A 25959-nucleotide genomic window follows, 5' to 3' on the forward strand; every position below is an offset into this window, starting at 1 on the left:
AACTGTATATTTTGCCCAGTCTGATCATTAATACCCTTCTACAAGTTCCCCTAGAGCTTGCATGGGTTTCCATTTTATGTGTACAAGTTTAGCTTCTGGCATCTATGCTGGGTATAACTGGTAACTCAGCACCATAGGCTAAGTCAGTATCAGAAATGCCTTTAAGAAAAGGGGTTGCATCAGCCAGAAGGTATCCAGACTTTGGATAATAGGATATTTCCAACTATATTGGCATTTCCAGTTAATTTGTGAGAAATAATTTATGAAAGATTGTGTGTGGGATGTTGTTACAACATCACATCTGAGTCTGCATGTTGTGCCTCACTGTGATCATATGAGAGTAGCTGCACTGTGCGAACGTTTTTTCATGATTTAGCATGATGAGGCAGAATGATAATCCTTGTGGGATGTATTCTTGGTATTCATGTTAATGTAGAAAAGGGCTTCAGGGAAATTATTGGTTCTGGCAGAATTATAATAACCTACTTCTGATCCTTGTTACAGAATAAGAAACAATAAACCAAAGTAAGGCAAAAACGAGGTGATTAAAACCAAACAAGAAAGCAGAGAACTACCTTGCAAAGTGAAACAATAAAGCCTCGGAGGGAATTAATGCAGCAAAACACTTTTATTGAAGTATAAAAAATACCATTAACGTAGTTAAAAATCCATTTTCGTTTCAACAACTTTATCAGATGTGGGCTGAAGCATAACTCATCATGTTAAATACTCAAAAATAAATGACATACTAAATTAATTATCCAATGAAGATCCATTAAAATTCAGTCAAATGTTTTCCATCAGTCCTTTTGTAACAGAATCGAAACCTGACACAACCCTATGAAAGCAAGACACAATGTAAAAATGCACCTATAACGTTAACAGCAGCAAAGCACAATTAAAATTGTAATAATTTAAACCTTAAAAACATTTCTGTTTTAAAACATCCCAAAAAGACAACATATCACCTACATAAATAAAAACTAAAGTGCTGTGTGCATGACAGTGAAGCCAAAGGAGCAGTCCTGTGTATACATACTTATAATTTGGCCGCTCTCAATTTTAAAAGTGGGGCAAGGGAAACATGTTCATTTAAGCCCAGTTTCCTGTTGGATTCCAGGGACAATTGCCACCACAATTCCCTGTATTCAATGGTTTCTTCCCACATGCTCCCTCTTTTATCCATGCTATTTTTTTCCAAAACAAAAAATCTAAAAAAAGCACTAGGGCATTCCAGTGAATGTTTGTACAAGGCATTACTGTCCTTCTTAGTTTGTATATCGTGCATGTGTTCATAAATTCTCCTTTTAAGCTTTCTCTCTGTTTTTCCTATATAGAAAGCCTGACAGGCTTGACATAATGCTAAGTATACTAGGCCACTAGACTCACAATTATAATATGCCATACTAGTTAAAGTAGTGTTTCTACATTCTAAAACAATGCTTTCTTTGTTACTGATATATTCACACTGACAGCATCGGCCACATTTAAATGTACCAAATTTCTTTTTGTAATTATTATTACTACTGCCATTAATCTTGTTATTTTTATACAGGTAATCTTTCAGATGTCTTGCATTTTTGTAGACAACTTTAATTTTCTCATTTTTTTTAATACATCTAAATCAGTAAAAAGCATGAATTTATTCCATTCTTTGTTAAGAATGTGTCTAACTAATCCTGAACCCCCATTATATTTCAATATAATGGACTTGACAAAGTCATCTGAATCCTTACTACATGCAAAGTTACTTAATGAAACATCTTGATCTAAAATAGGCCCATATCTTCCATTCCTCTCTTTCATAACTTCATTCTCAATTTTTGTCAATAAATTGTCAGGATAGCCTCCATCCAAATCATTATCATTTTTTTCCCTCCTAACGTCCAAACTTCCACACGAATACCATCCATTCCTGGGGACTTCCCTGTAGATTGGTTATACATAGCCATTTTTTATCTCATCCCTTCCTATTGTTATTGTTAGTAATTGAGCCTTATCTACCTCTAACTTTGGCATACGTAATTCTTCCATAAACATTTCCATTTGTACCTTTTCTTGATTTTCATATTTCTCTGTTTTATACAAATTTTCATAAAATTTCCAAAATATTTTTAATAGTTCTACAGGTTCTCTTGTTATCTTCCTTGTTACAGGCTCCCTAAGCTTGGTGACTGCTCATTCCACTTTCTGTTGCCTGAGTTGTTGTGCTAAAAGTTTTTGTCCTCTAGAATTATTATAAAAAAAAAAAAACAGTTGCCTAACAGCAATCTTTCTAAACTTGTGCATAATATCGAGGTAATCCCTTATTTTCTGTTTAGCATTCTGCAGTTGCTCCTTTTCTTGTTCTGAGAAATTCCCCTATTTTGCAATACTTTAACATTTGTCAATGAATTCCTCTGAATAATTATTGTTACTATTTAACTATATCTTCCTTTCTTTTATTTACAACCTAATTTTAAACTCTAATTTTATCCCACTCAGCTATATTTTTAGAAGATAATTCTATCTTCTCTAGTAGCTCCTAAATTAATTTCACAACCCATTCCTTAAATTCTTCTCTTTTCAACCGATAGGTGGGAAAGAGCCAGTGTCTCATTTTTATTTTATTAACTTGCGTTTTTATTTTATTTAGTTGTTATTGGTGCATGATCTGAAATAGTTATTGGGTGCATTTCAAGACCTTTAATTAAATGCACATGTTCCTGTGCAATATAAAATCTGTCTAGCCTAGGCCAGTTTTTGTAGCTCTGTGAGTAATATGTAAAGTCACTTAGAACTCATAGTGCTGAATTCACATCTTCTATGCCAAACATTTTCATAAATTTCTTCAAAAATCTACCCTCCTTTGTTATATTTTCCCTTCTAGGCCTCCCAGACACATCTTAACTGTTGCAAACCAAATTCTAGTCTCCACCTATAAGTTATATTCCTTGCTGAAAAGTGATTATTTCTACCAGAATTTTCCTAAGCTCCATTATAGCAGTTTTAGGTGGATATAGATGCATGCCAGTGTAATCCTCCTCCCTAACCATTAGCCCTTGTATCTTCCATTATTATCTTTTTTCCCCACTTCTATCACTGTTGGAGCTATTCTTGTAATTAATAGAAGTACTCTTCTTTTCCTTTGCCTCAGATACTCCGCTGAATAACCATCCTGAAAACCTTTCTATATTAAATTCACATGTTCAATTCTTTCCAGGTGTGTCTTCCATAGTATAGCTACTTGTACTCTACATTTTTAATGTAGTTCACTAATCTTTCTTTTTTATCTGTAAGACCATTCAGATTGAAAAACATAATAGGAAGCATTTTCTTACATGGCTATTATTACCACCTTTTATATATAACTGCTCTTTTGCTAAATGTCTAGTTTCCAACTTTTATGTTACATGTATATACTGTTCGCTAGGTTAGTCTTTTATACAGTTGTTTCATGTCATATCCATTTGCACCTATGTCACATCTTACATAACTTTTTGTTTTTTTCTAAGCCCTCAAACAGGACAAACCCCCCCCCCCCAAAAAAAAAAAACCTTCCTAAAACCTATGAAGGTAACAAGAACACACACAACTATGTGCATCTTCAAATATTGAAGTTTTTGCTGCCTAATAAATAATAAGTTTTAGGTTGATAGCTACACAGACAGGCTAAAGTTAACAAAAAAGAAAGGTTAGTCATGATAAGATGCAAGGTACAGTCTGTGCTATTAGAAAGTGCTATTTGATTTTGTATATCTTTATAACTCTTCCAGTTGAGAAAACACTTGAATGCTTTCAGTAAACACTTTCTCCAAGCCATTTGTCTTTATCAAATTGTTTTCTAGTGACATGCAAAGCAAACACAAAACTGCTAAGGGTACCTTGCTTATCAGAAAAAAAGCCTTACAATATTCAATATTCTTTTTCACTGACATGCTTTGTAATAAACTTGTTACTGGGTAACACCTAGGGTTTTACTCAATCATTTCCCTACAAAAGCATGGGAAAAAGCACACTGATTTTTCTTTTGTCATACTCTCTTAACCAGACCCTTCCAATCTTTCCCCATCTCCTCCCCTCCTCATTTTATTTTGTACTGCAGTGTCTACATTTCTCAAAACTGAACAAAGAAAAAGAGAGAAGGGTGAACAAGAAAAAAAAACATCTGTTTATATTAGTATCCCCATTGCATTTAAAAAAATATGAAATAACTTTACTTCAAGTCTAACTGGTTTTGTATTATCTTTAAAGCTGTCATACCTGGGAAAACACCTGATTGTTTTCAGGGAACATTATGTCCTAGTCAATTTCTCTGTTCTTTTTTCTTTTCCCTCAGCCAGTCCCCTTCGACCAGACTGTCTCCAATTTCTCTTTATCGGATTGTCTCCATGGAGGCATGAAGACCAGCTGCAGAAATGCTACTTAATATACATATCTTCAAGTGCCAGAAAAAAAGCCTTACAATATACAACATTCTTTTTCATTTACTTGCTCTCTGTCTTAAAACAAAGGTCCTTAATCAGTCATCTCCCCATGCAAGAATGAAAAAAGCACATAAATTTGAACTCTGTCATGCCTCCTTAACCAGGTTCCCTTTTTCCTTTTTTTTATTACATTGCCTATGTTTCCCAAAACTGCACAAGAAGAAAAAGAGAAGAGGGGGAGAAAATAAAAACAACACCTGTTTAGATTAGTTCCCTGTGCCTCTGTCCAGCAGAGCCACTGAAGTGATCCCCGGAGTAAACTTTCTGTTTCCCATCCACTCGTCAAGGTTTCTTTTGAAGAGTGTTAGCAAGGAGCTCTGCCTAATGTAGATTGAAACCTTGTTCCAAAGCATGGGAAGTCTCTGGGACAGGAATCTATCCCTCCAGCATGTCCTATTTATTGTTGTGGTGAGGTTTAGATCCCTAGAGTGTGTGGCTCGAGGGGATAAGGTTTTCTTTAGGTGGAGCAAGTCCATCAATTTTGGGTTGGATATGGCCTTGAATGTCAGGCAGAGATCACCTCTGAGTAGGTGGTATGCAACCGAGTACAGCTGGCGTTTCTTAAGTCGAGCAGTCTTCACAAACACTCTGCTGTCTCCTGCTTTGTATTTTGTCCTTCTGCCACAGTTTTGACAGAATCAGCTCTTTCTTCTGGTAGGATTGCATCCTTACTATTAAAGGTCTAGGTTGCTTTCTTATAGCCAGATTTGGAGCATACACAGGATGTGCCTGTTCAACTAAGAAGTCCTGCTGTGGAATACGAGTCCAGTTGCTTATTTGTACTTTCATAAATTTAATGCACTCTGTTCCTTCCAGCTTCTCTGGTATAGCTGAAAATCTCAAGTTTTCCCTACTTGCTCTGTCCTCTAATTCTATTATTTTTTTTAAAACATCTCTTCCTGAGCAGTCTCATATTCATCCAGCCTTTTCTTCATTTTGACCTCTGATTTTTGTAGCTTTATCATCTCATCTGAATATCTGTTTAAAGTTTCTTCCATTTGTTCAAGCCTTTTGTTGTTTGTGTTGATATACTCTGTCAGTGTTTTGTTTATTTTAACCAGGTCTGTATGCATTTGTCTTATACTTTCCTGTAGGTTACTGGAATTCATGTCTGAAGGTTGCATTACTTGTTACTGAACAGCTGCAGAACTCTCTGTAGTCAGTGCTTCTTCCCCACTTTTTGTAGCTGATATTTTTTCAGGTCTTCTATATTTCTTTATTCCTGGCAACCAGGCAGTGTACTTACTACTCAGTTACTGAAATTCACCCATAAACACAAGTCTACTGGCCTTCTCTGCTGAGTTTCTGTTTTCACTCTGGGAGAGCTATAATAAGCTGTTACTCAGTGTGCAGCCATCTTGGAACTTTTCACCCTTTAAACGATGATATTAAGGTTAAGTTGATGGATTCTCCTCTGGATAATAATCTTTTGCTTGGGGAAGCGGCTGCTGGTTTGTTTGTCTCCTCAGGACAAGTGGAAGGCCTTACTTGAGATTAAACATGTTTCTGTTTCTCCTGTGCCTAAATTTCAGAGAAACTACCCTTCTAAGCCAGCCTTTGTTCATAGGCAATCTCACACTCCTGCTAAATGTAAAAAGGGTGGTAAACGGGTTCCTCCTACCAAGGCCACTCAGACTGCAGGGATTATAAAGCCTTCCTTTCCTGAAAAATGAGCTGATGTCTGACTATCCACCTGTTCCCAGCCACATTCCATCTTTGTCTTCACCTTTCTCTTTCTCTTCCTGTTTGGCTTTAAATCACCTGGGATTCTTGGGTTTTGTCAATCATTTGTCAGGGATACTTCATGGTGTGGATTTCCTGTCCTCCTTTTTTGTGAATTTCTCAGTCTCCTCAGAAACAATTTCCTTTCTTCCCCAGAAGTTCTTCGAGATCTGTGGTCTCAGGGTACTATTCAAGAGGTGTCTGTGTCACAAAGGGGGAAGGGGTTTTATTCAAGAATGTTTCTAGTGCTCAGAAAAGAAGATACTTGGTGACCAATTCTAGACCTCTCTCATATAAATACTTTTCTGAAGGTGCCTTCCTTTCAGATATTGTCCCTTCGGACCCTTTTTCCTCTCTTGCTTGCTCAGACCTTTCTGATGTCTCTGGATCTCAATGATGCCTATCTTCATATTCCAATCCATCCTCTTTTCAGGAGGTTTTTGTATTTCTCTGTTGCTTCTTCGCATTTTCAGTTCTCTGCTTTGTCCTTTGTTCTTTCTACTGCCCCAAGGGTGTTCACCAAATGCCTCTCTCCTGTGATTGCTTTTTGCAGGCTTCAAGGGATCCAAATATTTCCTTACTTGGACGACCTGCTCTCCAGAGGTCCTTTTTCAAAATGTTTGTTTTACCATTTCTCTTCTTCAAAGCCTGGGGTTCACAATAAACTTCAAAAAGTCTTCCCTGACTCCTTCTCAGGATCATGTCTTTCTGGGTTGCAGGATTCAGACGGTGCCAATGTTAGCATCCCTGCCTCCTCTAAAGGCCTTAACTCTCATTTCTTACTTTCAAACTCTTCTTCTCCTTCCCTTCATTATGGCCAGGGAGTTTCTGAGACCTTTGGTGTTAATGGCTTCCACCATTCTGATGCTCCCTCTGGCTAAACTCCACATAAGGAACTTCCAGTGTTTCTGAGAAGTTGGTGTGGCTTCAACTTGCACATCCTCTAGACTTTACAGTTCCTTGTCTCCCTTTTCTTAAGCAGGTACTTCTTTGGTGGATTCAGCAGTTGTCTCTGAATCCAGGGCTCTCTTTTCATCCTCCTCTTCCCTCTCAGGCTCTATTCACAGACACTTCAGATGTGGGATGAGGAGCAACGTTTGGCTCCCTAAAGGTTCATAGTGTGTGGTTACTTCATCAGCAGAAGGAGCACATCAACGTCAAAGAGATGAGAGCTCTTATGCTGGTTCTTCACGCCTTTCATCCTCTTTTTCTCTCTGGGGCCTCTCAAAGTATTTACAGACCATCCCACAGTTATGTGGTACATCAACAAACGGGGAGGGGGGGGCAAGATCTTTCCTTCTTTGCTGGCTGATATTTTTGGTATCAGATCTGGCTGTCAAGTATCAAGTGACTCTTCAGGCAGTTTATATTCCTTCAGATCAGAACATTGTGGCAGACTCTCTGAGAAGGTCCTTCACTCAGTCCCAAGAATGGGTGCTTCACAGGGATAAGTTTCTGGACATTGTTCACCAGAGCGGTACTTCTCAAGTAGATCTTTGCCTTCCCTCTGAACAAACAACTTCCTGTGTTTTGTGCCAGAGTTCCAGGTTCTGTGATCTGGAAGATGGATGCCCTCTCATTTTCTTGGAAGGGGATGTTTCTTCATGCATTCCCTCCTCTTCCTGTCATTCCAAGAGTCCGGTTCATGATTCAACAGAATGCTCCCAAAATTTTGTTGCTGACTCCTCTGCTACAGCACTGGCTCCCTCTACTTCTGCATCTAGCCAAGGGCAATCATCACAAGTTACCTCACAGGGTGGATCTACTCACACAAGACAACAGATCTCTCATCCATTCCCACCTGTCCATGTTTCAACTAACACTGTGGATGATAGGGTTTTGATTCCACATAGACACCGTTTTCTGAGTACATGCTGCAGGTCCTAAAAGAGGCCAGGAAACCTACTACTAGGTTTGGTGTCTTTCTCATGACGTGGACCCACTTACTGTGGATGTTCTTTTGGTTATCTCTTATTTGTGTGATTTGCTCAATGCTGATTTGGCCTATTATTCTATTAAGGCCCACTTATTTCTGCTTGTCTGCCTTTAAGTCCCCTGTTAGCTTTGAGATTTGAGGCTAAGCAATTTCTTAAAGGTGTCCTTTATATTAGACCTCCCAGGAATCCTGTTCCCCTTCTCTGGGATCTTAATTTCATTTTGGGGAAATTGACTCAGGCTCCTTTTGAGCCTGCTGTTTCAGCTTCCTGGCAACATTGTTCTTGGAAGACAGTTATTTTGTTAGCTCTTAACTTCTGCCAGACAGGTGCCTGAATTGCAAGTCCTTATGGCTTGTCCACCTTTTTTGATATTTCATGAGGATAGGGTGTCCTTGTGTACTAATCCTCCTTTTATGCCCAAGGTGGTTACTGAGTTGTCACTTAATCAGTCTATTAATTTGCCTAAATGTTTCCCTCTCCTCAATCTGACAGTGAGAGGGTGCTGAATACTTTAGACATGCATAGACAGCTCAGATTTTATTTGGATAAGACTAAAGCTATCAGAAAATCTGATCAGTTGTTTGTTTCCTTTCATCCTAGGTCTTTAGGATTGGCTGTTTCCAAGTATACTAATTCTACTTGGATTTCAAAGGCCATTTCTTTTTGTTACACGTTTCATGTTGAGAGCTTTCCTTCTGTAAAGGCTCAGTCTACTAGACCCGTGGCTTCTTCTGGTGCTTTTTTCAAGGACACAGCCACTAATTCTGTTCTTGAAGCAGCTACCTGGACTTCTGTGCATAATTTTACCAAACACTACAAGTTGGATGGTATCTCCAGAGCTAGAGCTGGTTTTGCTAGGGCCATTCTTCATGGCTTCTTAGAGGGATCTACTGCTGCTTCCTCCTCCCACGTTTCTTCTTGAACTTTTGCACTCTCCCATAAGTTATGAATACTGCAATGATGAATGTAAGGACATAGTACAGTTGTGTAAAATCTTACCATAATGGTAGATGTCATTGCCTTCACTGCTACAGTATTCACTCCCTCCCTCCATCCCCCTAGTCTTTTTTCCTTCCTGGATGTACAGGTTCTCTTTGGTTTTCCTTGGACTACTTTTCCTATGGAGGCAATCAGTTCTGAGGATGGTATACCTGAATGCCACCTTTATGCCCTACACTACACGAGGAGTGTGCAGGTGACATTCAGCTTACCTTAAAGCAATGGTAGACTTTGGTAGACTGGCCAGACAACGGGCTTCACAGCAGGGCATCCCCATACGTTTTGAATACTGCAGCAGTGAAGGCAAGGACATCTACCATTATAGCAAGATTTTACACAAATGTACTTTCATACAATATGGGCTAGTTTATTTCAGAAATACTTTTAAATATTGCTGTACACAGCACATCCAGCACTTTTCATAGGTTCATAGGTAGGTACTAGGTAGGTACTAGGCTATTGGCCCAAGGGCCTATGTAAGCCTAGCCAACAAGGTTCCCTGGCTTACGTCACCCAAGAAAGTTATTTTCCTTTGCCACTGTTGAGCAGAGACACAGAAGTGATCCCCGGGGTGTATTTCCTATTTCCCATCCACTCACCAAGATTTTTCTTGAAGAGTGCTAATGAAGAACTTTGCTTGACATAGATGGGTAGCCTGTTCCAGAGTATAGGAAGTCTCTGAGACAGGAATTTATCCCTCCAGCATGTCCTCTTTATTGTGGTGACAAGGTTTAGGTCCCTAGAGTGTGTAGCTCAGAGAGATTGGGATTTCTTTAGGTGTAGCATGTCCAACAGCTCTGGGTTTGACATAGCTTTATATGTTAGGCAGTGATCACCTCGAAGTAGGGGATATGCTACGGAGTAAAGTATAGAATAGCAACACAATTATTTGTACAGCCAGAAACATTGTGTGGCATAACAAGATAAACTAGCAGGGCATTTGTTTGGGAAGTAAACCTTAATTTGTTACTCTTTTCTCCCTTTCTAAAAACTATAGATCAAAAGTATGATTTGTGGAGATGGTGCTTTGGCTTAAATAATAATTGTCTTAAGTGAGCCTCCATATATTTTATTTTATTTTATTTTAACAGTTTAACACAGAAGATTAAGGGTACATGCTGCTAACCAGCTTCATCCTGTAGTCGTAAGTTTGATTCCTTAAGTCTCCATTTGGCAGCTGTGTGACAGAGCAAGTCAGTTGACCAAACAGCCTTGATAGGTCATTTCTGGAACGTGTTACTTATGCCTTGTGGATTCACCTGATTAATAAACAAATTAAATAACAACAAATGCATTTTATACATATACTGTCTCATCTACCTGACCCATAAAAAGCTGTAGGTACCCATACAAGTATAGTAGTGTGACACATGATAAAACCACACTTACAGAAATGCGTGGAAACCTTAGCTGAGAAATTTACTATGTTTTCAGGAGTATTTAATATTCAAGGAACTAGAATTATTCCACCAAACTGGCACCTTCTCTGTATATTATAAAATGGACATTCATAGTTTCCATTGGTGTACCATTATCCCAACACCTGTTCTAGGAAAATGTGAGGACTGCTGGATTAAGATAAGTTTCTTACTGGTTAGATAACACTTGCTAACCAGAAAGACGCATCTAACTGCCTGTTTGCAGATATGGAACCACCACTTAGCAGTTTAAGTATCCCACAGTTATCCATTTTACCTGTACAATGCTCCCTAGAGCAAGATGTGCGTGGGTATGAGTGTATGTGAATGCACATACACTTCATCGTAGTGTTTTACAACATCTCAAGATGTTCTGCATAGCACTGCACATCTCTTCAGTTGTATCTTCATAAAGGTCATCTCTGTACCATTGGTAATCACAAATATAGTAGTATATGCTCTTTCAGTCATAACATATATGATAATTGTAAGTAGCTGTGGCACATGCTCAGGCACACTGGGATATGCAGAATGCCATAATAAGAGAAAGAGTGCACTGAACACTAGTATGTGAGCTGTTAGACTAGGCCCTGGAGTATTTTCAAAATTATGCAGATCTTGGTGGACCCTAACAGCATCACTGAAAATTAGGAGATGTGCAGATTAGGAATGGCCCTGTATAGGTAAAATGTGAAACATATGCCAGATGAGCAGAGAAGGACAGAGCCTTTACAGTTGTTTACATTACACAGTGAGATGCAGAAAAATAAGTTGCATGAATGTGCAAGAAGACTCCTGCTGAGTAAGGAAATAGTTTCATGACACCCTGCATGAGCAGTTAATTTATGTACATGTTGAGGCTACATATATCTTGACACTGGCTTCATGCACATGCATGCTTTTTTTTTTGTAAGGAGCTGCCCACACTGTACACATGTGATATGTATGAAAGTAGTACTTCACAATTTTACATAGTTTACAATCTTACTTGTGTGTCGTCATTTCTGCTTGCAATCATAATCTCTAAAGTGTCAGCTTGTTTTTATCATTTCTTTCCAAATAGTCTTGCTGTTTTGGGACTTTACACCACAATTGCATTTTGCTGCTTAAAGTGGGTGGCTCACCTTTTCAGACAGGTCATAGTATCCTGCCATGGGTTAAACTGTTAAAATAGGCACAAGACGAGCGTACACTGCAAAGTCCAACAAGGTTTAATAGCTAAGTAAAACAAGCTTACAGCAATCAGTAGTCTCCGGTAACTGCCAAGCAATAAAAAGTTAAAAACGATCTGACTGCACAGAATCCAAGTCACAAAGTGTAAAGCGCTTTTCATTAGGAAACACTTCTCCTAACTTCTTCAGACAATAGTGCTCAGAAAGAAAAAAGTTTAAGTACTATCCTAGTGACTTATACTTGTTAATACATTTAAGCCAATTAAGCACAGTCACATAATTTAAAGGTGTAATCCTAAAATACTAAAGTCAGTTTGTTTTTTGTTAAGTCTTTAGGTAAAATGAGTGCCTTAGTTTTATAAAAAAACAAAGTTCTGTTGTCTTATAACGGAACATATAGTAAATTAAATAGTATTAATTAAAATCGTAGTTAGTTCACTTTACTTATAACTAATTTTCAGGGACCTGTGGAAGTAGTAATCTTTTCAAAAAAACAGTGTTGTGTAATGTTTCTTTTAACCTGCAAAAGGTGGGTGTAACTTAGCAATTGTAACCTCCCAAGGGCTAATGAGCATCTGTTATTTAACCATCCAACAAAAATAATGTGTGTGCAGCTACTATCTCTTAAGGCTCTTTAGTTTTAGCACACATAAAATAGAAGTCATTTCATTCAAGCCCATTGGAAAGCATGCATCGAGTCTAAGCTGCCACAAAAGTTCCAATTTCTCCAACATAAGTGTAGACGCCTCTCCTCTACTATTCATGTCAATTGAGTCGATGGCCTTAAATTTGAAACTGTGGTTAGGGTTTTCAATGCAGTGTCGAGGTAGTGGGCTCTCCATTTTCCTTTTGGTAATGTAATAAACATGTTCGTAAATCCTCTCCTTAAGCTTATGATCAGTCTTGCCTACGTAAAAACTAGGGCAGCACTGACATAATGCTACATAGAGTAAGGCTTTGGAGTTACAGTTAAACTTGTTCTTCAGGAAATAGTCTCGCCCCCTAATAATGAATTTTGACCCTGTAGCAATGTGTCGACACTGGTTACATGCCTCACATTTAAATGTCCCTGGGGTGCCTCTAAAAGTGCTGTTACTACTTTCAGCAAGTTTTTTTAGGTTCCTTCTTGTTTTCCAGGTGACCAGCGGTTTGTCTCCCAACTTTCCTTGTATATCCCTATCGGACAATAACAACTGCCAGTTTTTGCCCAGTATTGTGATCAGGGCTTCATAATCTAAAGAGAATGTAGTCACGAATCTCAAACAGTTTTGCTCCCTTTGTGGTCCAATACTATTCCTAACTACGGGGTTACTCAGTTCTATCTCTACTGAGACATTGGTTTCAAAAGTGTGAGCTGTTGTCCATTCTTGGGAGAGGATGGGTCTGAAGTGTCCAGAGGCCCTTTTACTACTCACCTCCCTCATAAGGTCAGCAATCAACTCAATGGGGTACCCCCTCTTGAGGAACATGGACTTCAAGAGTTCACATTCCTCAAAGAAGTGATCATCCTCCGTAGTCATCCTGACTGCTCGTACCAGTTGGCCCTTCACTACACTCCTCTTCTGGTGCAGCGGGTGAAAACTAGTGTAATGTAAGAATGAGTTAGAGTAAGTACTCTTTTGGAAAATCCTTGCTAGGTATTTTTTCTGGGCTCTATCTTTAGATAGTTTAACATCCAAGAAGCTCATAGAATCTATATGGAAGTTACTAGTAAACCTGAGAAAGGTGGTGGACCTATTAAACTGCTCCAGAATTTCAGCAGCTAGTTCAACACCCCCTTTAATAATCATAAAAATGTCGTCTAAAAAGCGGGTGTAATAATAAATACACTCATTCAATCCACGGTTATCAAAAATGGTGTATTTTTCCCATTTGGACATGCCTAAATTGGCGAAACTAGCTCCACAAGGGGAGCCCATAGCTACACCAATCTGCTGTTTGAAAAATTATTTTTCAAAGGTAATATAGTTATTGGACAGTGTTATACCTAGCAATTCCTCCACCAATCTCAGTTCTGAATGTTCTACCCCTTTAAATCTCATATGGTCAATAACCCATTCTGTTCCCAAGGTTTGTGGGATCACCGTGTATAGATTGCAAACATCCACTGCTAAAAAACAAAAGTTCTCATTATAAGCTAAAGAGTTAATATTCATCAAAAATGTCCTTCTTCCTAATTTTATAAATGCGTTTATTTAAATTCCTCTCTGTCTTTCCCACGTAGTAACAATGGCATTGATTACAAGTCGCCAAATATACTATCATTTTAGAGTTGCAATTGCCCTTTGAGCACTTTATTTTGGTTCTCATAATATTTTGTAGTTTAATTTCCTTAGTTTCATTATTGTAATTACATTGATTGCAACGTCCACATTTCTTAGTATAATCTTCTATTGTGGTATTACTAACTAACTAAGGAAATTAAACTACAAAATATTATGAGAACCAAAATAAAGTGTTCAAAGGGCAATTGCAACTATAAAATGATAGTATATTTGGTGACTTGTAATCAATGCCATTGTTACTACGTGGGAAAGACAGAGAGGAGTTTAAATAAACGCATTTATGAACATAATTATAAAATTAGGAAGAAGGATTCAACCAATGCACTGTCAAGACACGTAGAAACCAAGGGACATACTAAAGGATTTAAATTTGCAATAATTGATACTATTAAAGTTGACCCTAGAGGGGGTGACATTAAAATACATCTATTATATAAGGAGGTAAGGTGGCAAATCTATTTGACTGCTACCACCATACCTGGATTAAATGACAGTATTTCATTAAAATCAATTTTAACACATTAATTTTTCATGAAAATTAATTAGTTTATTTTTTAATATAATTATATAAATTTATATTAGATAAGACCAATTTTAATCAATCAATTATTTATTTGAACTATAGATATATAATAATCAGGATTAGTAAAAATGTATGTACAATAAATTTTATGTACAATAATATTTAAGTCATGGAGTAATTTTCATCATTACATTTACCTAGAAGGACAGTCATCCCTTTATAGGATTCCTTAACTTTAAAGGAGAATATAGATAGTAGAATAATATGTTACCCAAAACATATTTAAAAGAGATTTGTGTATGGTTATTATATATTCGTTCTTCGTTTGAACCCAGGTCAGCTGATATAGCTTTCATTTGACACAGTTTAACTATAGATATGATATTATGTAATTGGGAGTTATATTAATTAAACATTCACTATGACAAGCGACATAGTACGAATATAAACCAACACTTTAATACTTTAATATTAGACACACTTTATATGCCCTATATATTATACATATGTAGGAATAGTGATAGAACAATTTTTTTATGTCTTTTTATGTTTCATTATGGTGCTTAATAGAATATAAATGGGCAGTAGCCACCAGCAATACTTTGTATAAATTGTGCGAACATCAAGAGGAAGCATCCACCTATCAATTTTTATTTCAAGACAGGTATAGGAGAATAAGCAGATAATGTTTGATTGCACATATAACAACAAAAGATTAGCGCATACTTAGAAGCGCAGCAGTTTTATTTTATTATGATTTTTACACATTTTTTAAAAAATCAACACATATATATGTAGTATTTTAGATATATATATTATTTTAGACATATATATAATGTTCAGTGATATCGCTTTCAGTATATTTTATTATAATTAATAACTGACAGATCACTGTTATGAGATGTTTCGTAAAAGTCAGCAAGATGTTATTTGCATCATCAATGGTATAAAATGTAAATTAAGTGTTCACTATGTAACATACTTGTTGTAGTTTTGATAGTCATTTAGACTTGTGCACACTTTTATGATTATTTTGCACTCATAGCGAATGCTTAACTAAAAAATATGGGAAACAACTTTAGGATAAACACAACTACATGGGCAATGTCCCTTTAATTTTTTGAAACATTTTTGGTGCCAAAATATTTATTTAAGGTGTATTATTTTGGTATACAGTGTTCTGAAGAAGCCCGATTATCGGGTGAAAGCGCTTAACCTACGTTCTCCATTTTCATGGATTTTTGAACATTTTGGCATCAAAGTGAATTTCTTGGATGTATTTAAACCTACGTTCGCCATTTTCATGGACTTTCGAACACTTTGGCATCAAAGTGAATTTGTTGGATGTATTTATCATTTTTATTCTGTCTTGGGCATTAAATAGCTGATTTTAACGAACGAACAGAGTGTGTTCTTGCTATTGTTGCACTAAGATGAGCGAGCACATATTGGGGATTCCGTGCATTATATCTATCAGTACTTTTTATTGGATTCATTCTTACATTACACTAGTTTTCACTGACTGCACCAGAAGAGGAGTGTAGTGAAGGGCCAACTGGTACGAGCGGCCAGGATGACTACGGAGGATGACCACTTCTTTGAGGAATGTGAACTTTTGAAGTCCATGTTCCTCAAGAGGGGGTACCCCATTGAGTTGATTGCTGACCTTATAAGGGAGGTGAGTAGTAAAAGGGCCTCTGGACACTTCAGACCCATCCTCTCCCAAGAATGGACAACAGCTCACACTTTTGAAACCAATGTCTCAGTAGAGATAGAACTGAGTAACCCCGTAGTTAGCAATAGTATTGGACCACAAAGGGAGCAAAACTGTTTGAGATTCATGACTACATTCTCTTTAGATTATGAAGCTCTGATCACAATACTGGGTAAAAACTGGCAGTTGTTATTGTCCGATAGGGATATACAAGGAAAGTTGGGAGACAAACCGCTGGTCACCTGGAAAAAAGGAAGGAACCTAAAAAAACTTACTGAAAGTAGTAACAGCACTTTTAGAGGCACCCCAGGGACATTTAAATGTGAGGCATGTAACCAGTGTCGACACATTGCTACAGGGTCAAAATTCATTATTAGGGGGCGAGACTATTTCCTGAAGAACAAGTTTAACTGTAACTCCAAAGCCTTAATCTATGTAGCATTATGTCAGTGCTGCCCTAGTTTTTACGTAGGCAAGACTGATCGTAAGTTTAAGGAGAGGATTTATGAACATGTTTATTACATTACCAAAAGGAAAATGGAGAGCCCACTACCTCGACACTGCATTGAAAACCCTAACCACAGTTTCAAATTTAAGGCCATCAACTCAATTGAGATGAATAGTAGAGGAGAGGCATCTACACTTATGTTGGAGAAATTGGAACTTTTGTGGCAGCTTAGACTCAATGCATGCTTTCCACTGGGCTTGAATGAAATGACTTCTATTCTATGTGTGCTAAAACTAAAGAGCTTTAAGAGATAGTAGCTGCACACACATTATTTTTGTTGGATGGTTAAATAACAGATGCTTATTAGCCCTAGGGAGGTTACAATTGCTAAGTTACACCCACCTTTTATAGGTTAAAAGAAACATTACACAACACAGTTTTTTATGAAAAGATTACTACTTCCACGGGTCCCTGAACATTAGTTATAAGTAAAGTGAGCTAACTACAATTTTAATTAATACTATTTAATTTACTATATGTTCCGTTATAAGACAACAGAACTTTGCTTTTTTATAAAACTAAGGCACTCATTTTACCTAATGACTTAACAAAAAACAAACTGTTTGACTTCAGTATTTTAGGATTACACCTTTAAATTATGTGACTGTGCTTAATTGGCTTAATTGTATTAACAAGTATGAGTCACTAGGATAGTACTTAAACTTGTTTTTTCTTTCTGAGCACTATTGTCTGAAGAAGTTAGGAGAAGTGTTTCCTAACGAAAAGCGTTTTACACTTTGTGACTTGGATTCTGTGCAGCCTGATCATTTTTAACTTTTTATTGCTTGGCAGTTACCGGAGTGTGCAACAGACTATTGATCAGGGGTGTAGACAGGATTTTCAGATTTGTACTCACAGCTCCCAGACTGCTACCCCCTCCCCCCCAGCAAACCACACTCACAGCAGCAGATTGCTGTCTGCCCACTCCCTTAAACTGCTGACCACACCACACCCCTTCCACAATGTTGCTGTCTGAATAGATCACTGGCAGACATACCTCTCAATTGTCCAGATTTTTGCCTCATATTTTTCATCTGTTCCTGATAAAATTTGTGGTTTTCTGGCAAATCACTGAGTAATGAAGTCACGAACTATTAAAACCAAGCCAGATGAAAAAGGAACAAGCAGTCCAATACCAGCAAACCAAATCAAATTTAATTCACGTTAGTGCTTTCATTCAGATAAATCACATGAACCTCTTGAGACAAATTATTTAAATAACCATAATGCATTATATACTAATCCACAGGTTAAAATTAGTTAATTAAGGACATCAATACCCTATGTTTACCTTATTATAATTTAAAGGTATCACAGTTGTAGGCTTTAAAACAACTTAATATGACAATAAAAATCATCTGTCTAAAGCTTTTAATTTATGAAGGCAACCTAAAGAACAATAATCATTCAGGCCTGGGAAGTAAAATGCATTTAATTTTAGTTGCCATAAAAGTTCTCTTAATTCTAAGTCTAATGGCCATGGTCCTCCCCTAATATTTTTCTTAACTTGCTCCACTATCAAGTACTCAAAATGGTGGTCTGGAAAATCAACAATATGTTTAGCTAAGGCATTATTAATGTTTTGTTTCCCTATGTTTTATTGGTGATCATAAACACGTTGTTTGAATTGCCTTTCGATCTTCCCAATATAAAATGATGTACACTGTTGGCACTGGGCTAAATATACAACCCCTGGTATACAACAGTTAAAGTTCCCTCATAGTTTATATGAGATGTCATGTATCTTAAACATCTCTCCTACTGTGACAAATTTACAGTGGGTGCAAGCCCCACATTTTCTCATTCCTGGCATATAAACAACAGGGGGAAGGGACAGCTCCAATAAGTTCTTTATAGTTTGGCCCCTCCTAACCACCAATTTAAGTGCATTTACAATTTTTGATCTAATAGCACAATCTTCTGTTGCTATAGCCCAATTCTTAAACAAAATTTTCCTTATTTGTGTAGTAAGTGAGGAAAAAGTAGTGATAAAACTTGTTATCTAACTAGTTTGAGAATCAGCTAAAGTCTCAGGTAAAGGACTCAGAACATTATTATCCATTTTCCCACAATGTTCTTTTTACTTGTACAAGCTGATCTAGAAGTTCAAGTGGATATGCTCGTTTTTGGAACATGTCCTTCAGTTTATTACATTCTTCCCTAAAATCCACTTCCAATGATGTCATGCAGGCTGCTCTTACTAATTGTCCCTTAATCACGGCCCTCTTGTGATGAAGAGGGTGGGTACTTTCAAAATGTCCAAATAGTCCCAAGTGCCTGTAAGTACCATAGAGCTATACAAGGCAACGTAAACACTAAACATCAAGCACACACAATGCCACCTACTTTTCTAAATATTCATCTATTAGGACAATTCAGCATTGCTGCATACTACTTTCTGAATTTGTCCTATAAACCTTGTTAGACATAATTACCAATGACAGAAAAACTGTTCCCAGTTCTCAGTGTTGTATGACATTTAGTACAGGATTAGTAGCTGAGCAAAACTAGAACTGCTAGGTAAATTGAATTATCAACTGCTGTAAACAAAATGATGTTTGCTGGGCAAACTGGATTTTTAAGAGACAGTATATGAATCACAGCAGAAAAGTAGTTTACTATAGTCAGTATAGAATTATTGAAATAAGCAGCTACTTTCCAGTTAAAAAATATAGTAGAGTCTGTTAAAGGTGTTTGTCAGTGCAACACAACATCAGCAGCATGAGTTTTCTAAATGAAGGCCTGCTCTACTGCTTTTAAGTTGTTTTGAGCTCTGCTTTTGCTGTTCTAACATAGTTATCAATTTAAAACATTTGCAATAAAACAGCTGTTTACCTAGTAAGGAGAAAATAGTGGAAATAAGATCCAGTTCATCAATCTCAGAAAAACAGAAGATGTGTATCCATGGGAACCAAAGAGAAAAACTGTTGACAGTTACACCCTTAGCACCCTACATACATGAACTGAATCTCAAGCGTTTGCTTAAGGGAAGCATACTAAACCAAGGCAACTGCACTAGGCCCAAGAAAGAAACTCTAATTTTTCTTTCAAGGAAGACATAAATTGTTCCCAAGGCTCAACATTCAGAGCTGACAAGATAGATACTATATCCTAATGTACTGAGAAGATAGTTGCTTGCGAAGACAAAAAAACATAACTGCAAATACAACCTGCTTCTTTACCTCCCACCACCAAAATGAAAACAGTCACCTTTTTTTGTGCACCTATGGTGTTACATGCTGAAAGAACAAATGAACATTCTCATAGGTCCGATTGTAAGGAACGTTAAACAAATAATTACCACACTCTTCTTACTCCTGATATAAGCTAGTGTAAGGGATCTTGTGTGCACACATCTTGAGTAGAGTTTGTTTCTTACTGCTCGAGACACAGGGCAAAAGTTGAGGATGGGGTCTGTTTACTAAGCCTATATCAAACTTTTACATTACAGAATGTTTTACAACCAAAGTCTGTACATAGTTGCATAAACAAATCTGGTTCCCCTCAGAAATAAATACACCAAATTCAAAAATAAACCCCATTTGGTGGAGCCCTAATATAAACAGGGTGCATAGTAATAAAAAAGTATTGCATGCAAAAATAAATCTAACTTTCAAGAATCCCAAAAAAGTTCTTGCTGAACTAAACATTAATCGAAACAAGGAATTCAGGATCCTAATGAAATCAGTCAAAACCACCCAGGCAAAAAGACAACCATAAAACCTTATTTATCTATGTTAGAAATCTCAGAAACAATGCCCAGCACTGTGTAGAATTAATAGTAACTGATAACACATACTTAGATCCAGCAGACAGTGCCAATCAACTGGCCAACAAATTCAGCTTAAGCACCCTGACCCTTCAGTTTTCTCAGATCAAATACCTGCATCTGTAATATTTATATATGTATGTATGTATGTATGTATGTATGTATGTATGCATGTATGTATGTATTTATGTTATTTAACATTTGTTAACCAGGAAAGTTAACCTTATAATCTCCAAACAATACATTATAAAATCACTATCTAAGGCAAAGAACACTACATCTATAGGGCCAGATAACATAGCAAGCTGCCTACTAGTTAGTCTGAAACATGATTTGTTAGAACCCCTACAGAGGCTAATCAATATTAGCCTCAAAGCATGTTTTATGCCAGATGAATGAAGGACAGCGACAGTCCTTCCCTTACCCTTCAACAAAGATGAGGATTCAGTAGATTAAGGCAATTATATGTCCGTAACCCTGACCACTCTCATTTGTGAACTTATGCCAACAATATGATGTCCTTCAATGACCGCATACCCACTGTTGTAAGGAAGCTCTTTTTCTTTGCACAACTTGTATCTAAATGCATGGTGTCCAGATCCAGAGACATAATTATTCTAGTGTAATTGGCACTCATTAGGCCAATCGTTAAGTATAATGTCCCTTTTAGTATGTTCCTGTTGAAACACTTGTCACAGCTGGAATGACCACAATGCTTTCTCACTAAAAAAAAAAAAAGAAGAAAATTCATAGCTTAAATCATAAAAATTATGCAGGCTGTCTCAAAGCCTGGACTCTCTTCTCAGAATCACACAAACTATTCAGAGGTGACCTCTTCCCTAGTCTGACCAGACCCTGTTCTGTTAAATCCATTACACATTAACAAGTTTGGTGGTGTCATAAACACCCACTCAATAGAACATGCTGGAGGGACAGGCATTTATCATACAGAATATCACTTCTATTGAACCATGTTTTATTCCATATAAAGCAGAGTACTTTCCTACTGTATTCAAATATACTTTGGACTAATGGATGGGTAACTGCAAATTCATCCCCGACTTAGTACCATTGACCCTCAAGAATAGGGAAAATGTGTAACTATCCCATCATAAACTTGTTTGGGCCATCTTTGGGTAATCATGTTGCAAAATATAAGGGATACTAATTACCATACAAATGCAAGGCCAGACTTCTTAGGTACTCACAGGTCAGCAGTCTAACTGGTAGTTAAGATTCATTAATCATCATGCTGCTACAATGGTCATGAAATCTTTCTGTCTGACATAACTGACTGTAAAAAGTATTTCCTCTTGATCCAAGGAAGTCTTTGCCTCTCTATATTCTGCACTGATCAGGCACCAAAGACTTGTGACAAAAAATATCACTGACCTAAAGGACATGAGCTATCAAGAGAGGCTAAAGGCTTTGCCCCCACTATTCAGTGTCCTGTAGACTTCCTAGAGGAGATCTGTGTCTTGCCTTCCAGGCTATTAGGGACCCAGCAGGGCAAGACCTCTTCTTTATCTGTAAATCAAACAGACCGGTGAACACTAGAACCAGAAATCTGAACCTGCTTCAGCAAATAAACAAATCACAACAAACAGATTTATCATGCAATGACTACTCTTCTGTGGAACAAACTTCCTCTACAGATCAAGCACTGCGACACTATCTTCCTTTAAGAAGGACTTAGACAACTAGATGGGTGTTTATAAATTCAACCCTGATATTATTTGCCTATAACTCCTTGAAAAAGCTAAGTTCTAAGGGTGGGTACTGGCAACTTGTGAATGGGCACATGGCCCATTTACCTTGTACACTGTAGGGTTGTAAACTACATATCTACAGGCAGCTTCAAAACTTCCAGCAAACTTCTGTAATACTTAACTACTAGAAAAATAATATGTGCAAAAAATAAAAGATGAGTAATCCATTTCTCCCCATACCCACTTCCTTTAAATACAGTTTTCCTTTTTATTCCCCATTTAGTTATTGATAATTCAAGTAAAACTTAATACAACACTGTTTTATACATTTAGTATAAACTACCTATGAATGCTCTCAGCAGTGACAACAAATGTGGAATGTGTGTGCACACATTGTTTTCATATATATATATATATACACGTACACACACACACACACACACACACACACACACACACACACACACACACACACACACACACACACACACACACCTCCTGCATTACTCCTGCCTTGACTGGTAGACAAATTGCTGTACAAATTGCACAAAGTACTAAAAACCATACCTCTCAATCCTTAGGATGAGAATGAGACCAAACAAAATGAAAAACTTAGGGAGACTCAGGCCCTAATATTGTTGTTATGTACTAACAGAGCTGTCCTGGTAAAATAACAGGTTTTTAATTAGCATAGTTTTTCTCTAAAATATGAAGTGTAATGTGCAGATGCATGCTTCTCAAGTGTACCTTATTATTAGGAACATTTCTCATTTGTTGTCTTAAAAAGTTTATGTTCCTCAAAGTTCCACATTGAAAGAATCTGCCACACATTCAGTGTTAGGCATTTTTGTAACTAATAAACAAGACAAATAGAACAAAATCAAGTCATTAAAAAGGTTCTCCAAGTAAAAATAAATTTTAAACATCCTATGAGCTCCCTAGTTGAAGATGTTAGTAAACTGTTAGCAAGTGTTCCACACTTTGCCCATTTGTTCCACATTATAAGAGGTATTGCTTTTCATTTTGGAGAAGGAAGGTCGAGAGTTATGTGCAGATGTCTCACTATTTACTAACTACTGCAGTGTTGAACAATCTGCCAGAAAAGTGTGCATTTTATGAGGAGCAGACAAGAAATATGTGTCAAAATCCATAATGTTCAATAGGGGAAATAGTACTGCATCAGTAAAAAAAGAAAAGTCAGACTTATGAACCTCCTTGTTATCTTGAAGTCTGGCTTAAGATGGAAAGATGCAATAAAATATTGCATAATAACTATAGGAATCAATCAGATAAGGTTAGAAAACACTAGGAAGGGAGACTGGATAAGCAAATCACAAAGAAACAATGGGACAATATATGTATGACTTCCAAATATGCTACAAAGTCTAGAAGATTTCGGATCTTTGCTTGGAAGTTTCTACATAGGTATTTTCATACCCCAAGCAGACTCCAAAGAAGTTTTCCTCAGGTAGATAGCAAATGTTGGAGGTGTGATGGGGAAGAAAGACATCATTAGGAAAATATTTTATCAAGGATAGACTTTATATACTTAGAACATTACTGTAATTGCAGGTTTTGTAATAGAATGCTTTTTCTGAAGCATATGACATCTGAAACTCAAATGTACCTTATTTAGTGACTGCAACTCACAACACATTTGCCAGAAAACTACAAACTTTAAGAAGAACATATCAGAAATGCAAAGCACAATCAATGACACATCCCTGTGTTTTATTTAAATACTTATTAAAAATGCACCACACTGATTTACTTGCATCATTGCCAACCTACAAAAAAATAAGAGCTAACATATATGTTAATGGCTTGACAGAAAGCTACATGTTTTACAAGGACTAGACCAAAACATGACACCAAATGAAGCATATTTACATAATTTTTGGTTGCTTTGCCAATTTTTAAAAACGGCTGTGTACAGCTACATCACTTAGTGTATTCTAACTCCTAATCTAAAACAAAAAAGTATTTTTCCTAGCTGATTTAGCAAAACATATCCCTGTTTTTTTTTTTACTTTACTTGTTATTGCCAATTTTCATATTCTAGTAACTTGTAAAAATATAAAACTTTTACAGTTATACATCACTTACTATTGGTGTATCTCCCCTAACTCACTAAGGAATTAACCAAAGAAATCCTGGGCAATACAGTGAAACTTGTTGTAGTTCTCTCTTATGACATGGATTGAAAAACTGACTGAATGCATTCCTTCCAAAAAGGAAAAAAGTTTGTTAGTAAAAAAAAAAAAAAAAAAAAAATATATATATATATATATATATATATATATATATATATATATAAACAGGTCACAATACAAGTAGAAGGCCTGCAGCAGAAAACAGAACAGAGGCCTGCAGCAGAAAACAGAACAGACAACAGAAATTATTAAGAGGAGACTCCAGAAAAAAAACGATCCAAAGTAATAAATAAATAAAACAAAAGCTGTCACATAAGGAATTCAGCACCACCATCCAGTAAAAACTGTATGGAATTCTACAAAACACTGCTGGTGCTAAGGTATATTTAAAGTTTTGTTAGAAAAGAATGCCGTTAAAACTTCCTCGCCTAAACAACTGCAGTTGCTGACGTCACTGATGCACCCCCTTCACTCTCAAGCACAATACCGGCTAAACAATGAAAGACAAGCCGAATCTAAGAACCACAAAGTCAGTTCATTTTCACACCACTTTCCCTTGCCTTTTGAACTGCGATAATTGGGTAATTATCTCCCATTTACTGAAAAAATGACAATGACGCAAATGCCAGATGAGCTGCAAATTACAATGCTGTCTCAATCAAGGCATTTGCATTTGCTAAGTTGTTATTTTATTTTATTTACCTGAATTTTAGATTTCACCCCTGGGTCCTAGTGCCCTCCACGTTCTACCCCAGTCACAAAAAAAAATGTACTGAAGTGCGTTCAGTGAGTATGCCTCCCGACGTCCATGCTACTGATTGCTGTAAGCTTGTTTTACTCAGCTATTAAACCTTGTTGGACTTTGCAGTGTATGCTCGTCTTGTCTTGTGCCTATTAGTTTTGAACGTTTTTATTAAACTGTTAAAATAATCATAATTTAAAAGGGAATAGTTAGAATTTGTTGGCATCCTGTTATTTCGGTAGAAAATGTGGTATTTTCTGACAAATACCGGAGAGTTGAGAGGTATGCACCAGACCCCTTACAATTTTCCACTATAGCTTACTCTGCACTGCAAATCACTACAACTACCAAAGCTTGTCCTTCATAACTGGTGTCTTCTCATTAGTAGGGCCTTCTCCCTGGGATTCCATTTTATGAAGTATAAGTGGAAAACCCATCTTAATTTAATTTAAAATTAGCTTCTAAGCTCATATATTTGCATTGCCAGTTTTCAACTGCTTTTTAATCATAAACTCACTAATTCTCTTTATACATCTTGGCTCCATGTAGCTGAGGCTTGCAAAACAAACACTCCTAGACCATGTCTCAAACAAGGCAAAACACAATAATGTTTATTCTCAAACTCCCCTAAGCTTTATCTAACCACAGTTAAAGCAGAACTCATAAGTTCCTTCATTCACCACCCTCCCTACATAATTTTGATACTTAACTTTATATCCTCTTAAGAGGAAACTTTGTACTGCTGAACCTGTAGCAAGATTGATTATATAAAATCATTTTACTCTAGCTGGTGGAGCACTGTACTACTTTGAGTTAATATTTCTTGTGCTGCAGTTGGCATT

The sequence above is a fragment of the Protopterus annectens genome, chromosome 2.part0 (assembly GCF_019279795.1).
Source record: "Protopterus annectens isolate FY-2018-M chromosome 2.part0, PAN1.0, whole genome shotgun sequence".
Classification (NCBI taxonomy): domain Eukaryota; kingdom Metazoa; phylum Chordata; order Ceratodontiformes; family Protopteridae; genus Protopterus; species Protopterus annectens.